This window comes from Mus musculus, chromosome 6 (genome assembly GCF_000001635.26).
Source record: "Mus musculus strain C57BL/6J chromosome 6, GRCm38.p6 C57BL/6J".
Taxonomy (NCBI): domain Eukaryota; kingdom Metazoa; phylum Chordata; class Mammalia; order Rodentia; family Muridae; genus Mus; species Mus musculus.
The window spans coordinates 40,587,260-40,594,400 of NC_000072.6; positions in this window are offsets into that span (position 1 = coordinate 40,587,260).

A 7,141-nucleotide genomic window follows, 5' to 3' on the forward strand; every position below is an offset into this window, starting at 1 on the left:
ACCAGAAATAGTTGTGAAAAAATAAAACAACCCCCATCTTTCTTCATTAAGTCTGTCAAGATCTGACTCTTACAGTGTCTATCAGTAGCCATGACAGATGTGCATATGGGTAGAACTTTCTCATATCTCACTTAAAAGTTTAATGTAAAGGAGACTGAGCATGATGTCACACACCTTTGGTCCCAGCACTGGAGAGGCAGAGGCAAGCAGATCTCTGAGTTTGAGGCAAGCCTGGTCTACAGAGCTAGTTTCAGGATAGCCACGGCTACACAGAGAAAACCTGTCTCAGAATCTGTCCCCCATGCCCCCAAAAAAGTTAAAAAAAATAAAAATAAATAAATGAATATGTGAGCATAACTTAAAATGAAATAAGGATTATAAAGAGATTGAGCCTCCATCTATGAGTTATAAGCTTTACGATCCAGGAAATACTAGATCATACCTCACCTATGCTTTTAGAAAGATGATGGAAAACATTGATTCTGTATAAGTAAAATGCCATTAAATTGACAAGAGTCACTTGGAGGTTTAGTGGATGATTAAAAAGCAATGAACAGTAGGATGAAGGGCTCTGAATAGTACATTAGATACCATAGGAAAAGAATGAGAAAGTCAGAAGCTATCACTGAGATAGCAATTCAGAAGTCAGAGGAAAGGGGAAAAAAGATAATTAGAGAAGAAATATAGAGATATTAATATTGGATCCAATGAAAATACAACTAGAGATACTCTTATAAAGTAAATTAAAGAATAACTCCTCTACATAAAAGATACTGATGAAACTTAAATTAACTAAGAAAGAGCTAGGATTTCCATTGCAAATAAATTCATGATGCTATAGTGATTTTTTTATAGATAACATATTTCCCAAAGGATGTCTACAGAGTGCAGGAAAAATACACTGTTTAAATAAAATCTAATGTAAAATCTATTCTAGCTGGATACACAGTTGCTGAAGATAGTTAATATGGATCAGACTTTAGTAGACAACAATTAGCTATAAAGATATAAGTAAGTAAATAACAACTGTGGGTAGTTAGTAATATTAATCTGTAGTATTGATAAACAGTTTTGTACTATGAATTTTCCTATAATGTATAAAATATCAAGGTATAATTTATTTTTATGTGTTAGAGAAAGCCTTGGTATTTTACTGTGAAAATTAGTAAGCATGATGAGATAGAACCTTTGTGGGAAACATCTTAAAGTCATGCTTAACAGTAACTAAGACCACTGTGGCCACCTTTCACAATGACCAAGGACCGAAGTCTGTTCATTGCACAATTTATCAGGAAACACATTGTGTTAATATGTTCATGAATGTGGTAACTAAGGCTGGGTGCCACACAGGCTTGAATGTCTGAGATCATAAAAATCCTAGGGCTTTGCAGAATGAATTGGATTTATAGCACAAGATGTTTCATCAACATTAGAATGAACAAGGTGTGTGTGTGTGTGTGTCTGTGTGTGCGTGCACACAGATGTAAGGTGTATCATATTCATTGGCTCTAAGATCCACTCAGGATATCTCTTATCCAACAATAAGAAGGTTTTGCCCATGTTATAATTAAGATACTCACTATTGCCCCAATGGCTAATGTATGGAGGCTATGTATGTATGTATTTATGTATGTAAATATTATTCAGAAGAGGGGCACCTGAGAAGTATCTGCCTTCATTAATGACTTAATCCACCAAAGGATTTAAATTTTGAATCAACAATTAGTAGGTTGTGGAACAGTGAAAGGTGAGCTTAGCTGAGAGAAATAGATCATTGGGAAGTGGCAAGAATGTCCTTAGTGATTATTTCCTGTCTTGGCTCTTTCCTGCTTTTTTATTCTTTCTGGCTATCACAAATTGAGCAATTCTACTCTATCACTCTCCTATACTCTGACACTTTCTCTCAACATGGCCACTAAACAATGGAGCCAGCCAACCATGGACTGCATCATCTGAAACCAGGAGCCAAAATAAATTCTTCCTCCTTTAGGTTATGCATTTTATAACAGCAATAAAAATCTGGTTAATATAGTACTATATAGTCACCTAGAATCACCTCTCCCAACCTCATATTTTAAAAATCAGGGGTGATTGAGGTTCTTATGCAAAATATACCATTTTTTGCAAACAACCTATGCAATCCTCTTATACACTTCAATACTTTATAGTTTTCTACAAATGTAATTTTTAAAAGTATTCTCAATTGACAGTTGAATTTACAAATAAAAAACTCATTTATATAGGTGACTGATCATTATATTTCAATTTTTATTTCTTAGTGTTATACAATACAATGAGGAATCATCCCATTGCTATCATTTTAGATCCCATGAAATACAGTAATAAAGAACAGCATCAATTAAAGCCATAACAATCCAAAACTTTGTGAAACATGTTATATTACTGACTAAACTTGACACAGCCAATAGAAGACTTGAAATACTCTTAAAATTTTGCCTAAGATTTTTGGCAAAACTGTCAAGTGTAAGCTGCCAAAAAAAACCCCAAGTTTTGTAAGTAGCAATTTATATGTGAAATTTAAGTTTGAAACTTCATAAGCATTTTTATCTTAAAGATATTTATGTGGTGCTTGTCAGACTTTCAGCTCTCGGCTTGACCCAGACCTTGAATGGTTTTGAGGAAGAGGAAGCTCAGTTGAGAAACTGCCTCTTTCAGATTCGCCATGGTATTTATGTGGGCATTTCTTTTCTTTCTTTCTTTCTTTTTTTATTCACCTTTCTGTTTCCTTTTTTCCATTCAGTTTCTTTTTTGTATGCTAATTTTATCATTTCAAAGCAACCCTTTCAACATAACAAAATAAAACGAAATGAGATAAAACAAAAACCATCACACTGAAGTTGGACAAGGCAAACCAACAAAAGAGTCCCGAGAGAAAGCACAGGAATCAGAGATCCACCCATCCACTCATTCAGGAGTTCCATAAAATTCTCAATGTACAGCTGTAATATATATGCAGAAGACCTCATGCAGACCTATACTAACCCTGTGCTTTCTGCTTTAGCCTCTGAATTCATATGACCTTTGCGCAGTTGATGTAGAGGGCTTTGTTTTCCTTGTGTCTACATCCGCTGTAGTTCTTACACTTTTTCCATTTCCTCTTCTATGGGGTTTTCTGAGCTTCAAGAGGAGGGATTTGTTAGAGATATTCCATTTAGAGCTTTGTGCTCCAAGGGATCTTTCTCAGAGTAGTGTCAGGCTGTGTGTCTCTGTATCTGTTCCCATCTGCTGCAGGATGAAGCTTCTCTGATGATGGCTGAGCAAGGAACTGGTCTGTGAATGTATCATTAGGAGTCATTTTATTGTCATTCAATATTTTCTTTTTGAAGCCAGTGATACTTGGTTTTGTCCAATGTCTTCGGGCCATTTAGTTTTTGGTTATTGGTCACCCAAATAGTATTGGTTATGGCATACTTTTCATAGGGTGGGACTTAAGTCAAATCAGACACTGGAGAGGGTGAGCAGGTACTCACATAGAACCTTCACTCCTATGTTCTAGTGTCTTTGGTACAGGAAAGTACTCTGCAGGCTACCAAAAAAAAAAAAAAAAAAAAAAAAAGGAAACAACAATCCAGCCACAAAACCTTTGATCTACAATTGGTCTAGTCTGCAAAATTTGGTGGCACAAAATTTGTGGGAGTAACCAACCAATGTGGTGGAGCATTTTATTTATTGCTAATTGATATAGGAGTACCCAGCCCACTGTGAGTGGTTCCATTCCTAGAGGGGTGGGCCTATGCTATGTCAGAAGGAAGCTGAAAATGAGCCTGGAAGAAAGCCAGCAAGCAGTACCTGCCTCAGTCTCTGTGTTTTGCTCCCTACACTGATTTTCTGACTTAACCTCCCTTGATGATGGACTCATAACTTAAAATCCAACTCTCTCCTCCAGGTTACTTTGGTCAGTGTTTTATTATACCAATAAAAGCAAACTAGGATAGGTACAAATGGATAAAATGTATCGTTTTGACATATGTCAATAATGTATAATGAGCAAATCAGTGTGGGTACCACTTCCATCACCTCACTCAAAATCATCTTTTCTAGCTGTATTGATATGATATGAGCATGATATGAGCATAGTTTACTTGACTGTATAGTAGATCCATTTCTTCCTACCTAATTATAACTTTGTAGTTCTTAAACCAGATCTCTTTGTTTTCCTCCAGTCCCTAACTCTCCTCATTCTCTGGAAATTACCAGCCTTCTCTCTATGAGAACAACTGTTGCGATTCTACATATAAGGGAAGTAATATAGTATTTAATTTCTTGTGTCTAAATTATTTTATTTAACATATCTTCTAGATTCATCAAAGATGTGGTAAGATTTTTTTTTCTTCTTCAAAGTAGCTGAATACAATTGTATTGTTTGGGCTCTTTGAAAACATACCACCTTCTCAGGCAGTATTTAAGAGAGTAACTAAAAAGCCTTATTTAAGTCTGATCATAAAGATATTGAGTGACATATGCTTTGTAAACCAACAGAATAAAAACATACTTTGAATAGATTCTACCAATAGCCTACTCCCTGGACCTTCTGAGGTTGTTACTGTTTTTACTGAGGTCAATCTTCCATTATTCACATTTTCCCTTAACACTGAGCTAGGTCATTTTTTTAATTAGGTATTTTCCTCATTTACATTTCCAATGCTATCCCAAAAGTCCCCCATACCCTACCCCCCAACTCCCCTACCCCCCCTTCCACTTTTTGGCCCTGGCGTTCCCCTGTACTGGGGCATATAAAGTTTGCAAGTCCAATGGGCCTCTTTTTCCATTGATGGTCGACTAGGCCATCTTTTGATACATATGCAGCTAGAGTCAAGAGCTCCGGGGTACTGGTTAGTTCATAATGTTGTTTCACCTATAGGGTTGCAGATCCCTTTAGCTCCTTGGGTACTTTCTCTAGCTCCTCCATTGGGGGCCCTGTGATCCATCCAATAGCTGACTGTGAGCATCCACTTCTGTGTTTGCTAGGCCCCGGCATAGTCTCACAAGAGAGAGCTATATCTGGGTCCTTTCAGCAAAATCTTGCTAGTGTATGCAATGGTGTCAGCATTTGGAACTGATTATGGGATGGATCCCCGGATATAGCAGTCTCTAGATGGTCCATCCTTTCATCACAGCTCCAAACTTTGTCTCTGTAACTCCTTCCATGGGTGTTTTGTTCCCAATTCTAAGAAGGGGCAAAGTGCCCACACTTTGGTCTTCGTTCTTCTTGAGTTTCATGTGTTTAGCAAATTGTATCTTATATCTTGGGTATCCTAAGTTTCTGGGCTAATATCCACTTATCAGTGAGTACATATTGTGTGAGTTCCTTTGTGACTGAGTTACCTCACTCAGGATGATGCCCTCCAGGTTCATCCATTTGCCTAGGAATTTCATAAATTCATTCTTTTTAATAGCTGAGTAGTACTCCATTGTGTAAATGTACCACATTTTCTGTATCCATTCCTCTGTTGAGGGGCATCTGGGTTCTTTCCAGCTTCTGGCTATTATAAATAAGGCTGCTATGAACATAGTGGAGCATGTGTCCTTCTTACTGGTTGGGACATATTCTGGATATATGCCCAGGAGAGGTATTGTGGGATCCTCTGGTAGTAATATGTCCAATTTTCTGAGGAACTGCCAGACTGATTTCCAGAGTGGTTGTACAAGCTTGCAATCCCACCAACAATGGAGGAGTGTTCCTCTTTCTCCACATCCTCGCCAGCATCTGCTGTCACCTGAATTTTTGATCTTAGACATTCTGACTGGTGTGAGGTGGAATCTCAGGATTCTAATTCTTAAAGACTGTTGTTTTCTTAATCCATAGTAGACTTGCATGTTTATTCCTTCCCTTGTCTGTCTGTCCATAGACTTAGCTGTCCCACCCAAGTAGTTTTGTAACACCTACTTTATCACAGGTCTTTGAAAGCAATGTTATAGCTTCAAGCAAATTTAAGGGACAGGGACATAGTGGTCCATGGAATAGAAGTGGTTGTAGATTTAAATCAAAGTGGATGAAGAAGCAGCTGGGGATGGGGCTCAGTTAATATGTTCAGGGTTCAATCTTCAGCCCCAGAGAAAAGAAACAAAAGAAACAGTGTAAACTAAACTAGGTGAAGATGCAGCTGGAGATGTGGCTCTGTGGCCGGTCACATGGCCAAGCCTGTGTGAGGCTCTAGGGTCAGCATTCAGCCTCATGGCAAAACAAAACAAAGTGAACAAAAACCAAAACACACAAAGCAAAGTGGGTTAAGATATAACTGGGTCTCTGTAAAATCAGAAGGCAAATCAAACTAGGCCTCTGGTCTCTGCTCACTCCTGTGTGTGCAAAGCATCATGACAGGGAGCATGGTCATAAGGATCGGATGGACTTCATGAACTAGAGCCTTTTCTCAGATTAAGTTAGAAAGGGCTCAGGAATGGATATCTATGGGTCTAGAATGAGCTATTAAATATGGTAAAGGGCAGGATACTAGTGGTATGTAAGGACAAACAGCCACCCTTAGGCAGGATATGTGGTAAGGGAAAACAAACAAACAAACAAACAAACAACAACAACAAAAAAAAAAACAGAAAGAAACAAAGAAAAAAAATACATGAAAACCCAACTCTCCCTGTAATCTCTCATTCACCTGATCTTCTCAAGACTTTATGGCCTCATGTTATTTTTGTTGTTGGAATTATGTTTGTGTGGCTATCTTCTTTTGGGTTTCTTGGAAGAAGATTGTTTTCTAGCTTTTGGTGAGGTAACCCAGTCACAAAAGAACACACACGGTATACTGATAAGTGAACATTAGCCCAAAGCTTGGAATACAAGAAGAAGGAAGAACAAAGTGTGGATGCTTCAGTCCTTCTTAGAAGGGCAAAAAATACCCAAGGGAGGAAATATGGAGACAAAGTGTGGAGCAGAGACTGAAGGAAAAGTCATCTGGAGACTGCCCCACTTAGGGATCCATCCTATATTCAGTCATCAAACCCAGACACTACTGCAGATGCCAAGAAGTGTTTGCTGACAGGTCCCTGATATAGCTGTCTCCTGAGAGGCTCTGCCAGAGCCTGACAAATACAGAGGCATATGTTCTTAGCCAACCATTGGACTGAGCACGGGATCCCCAGTGGAGGAGTTAGAGAAAGGAATGAA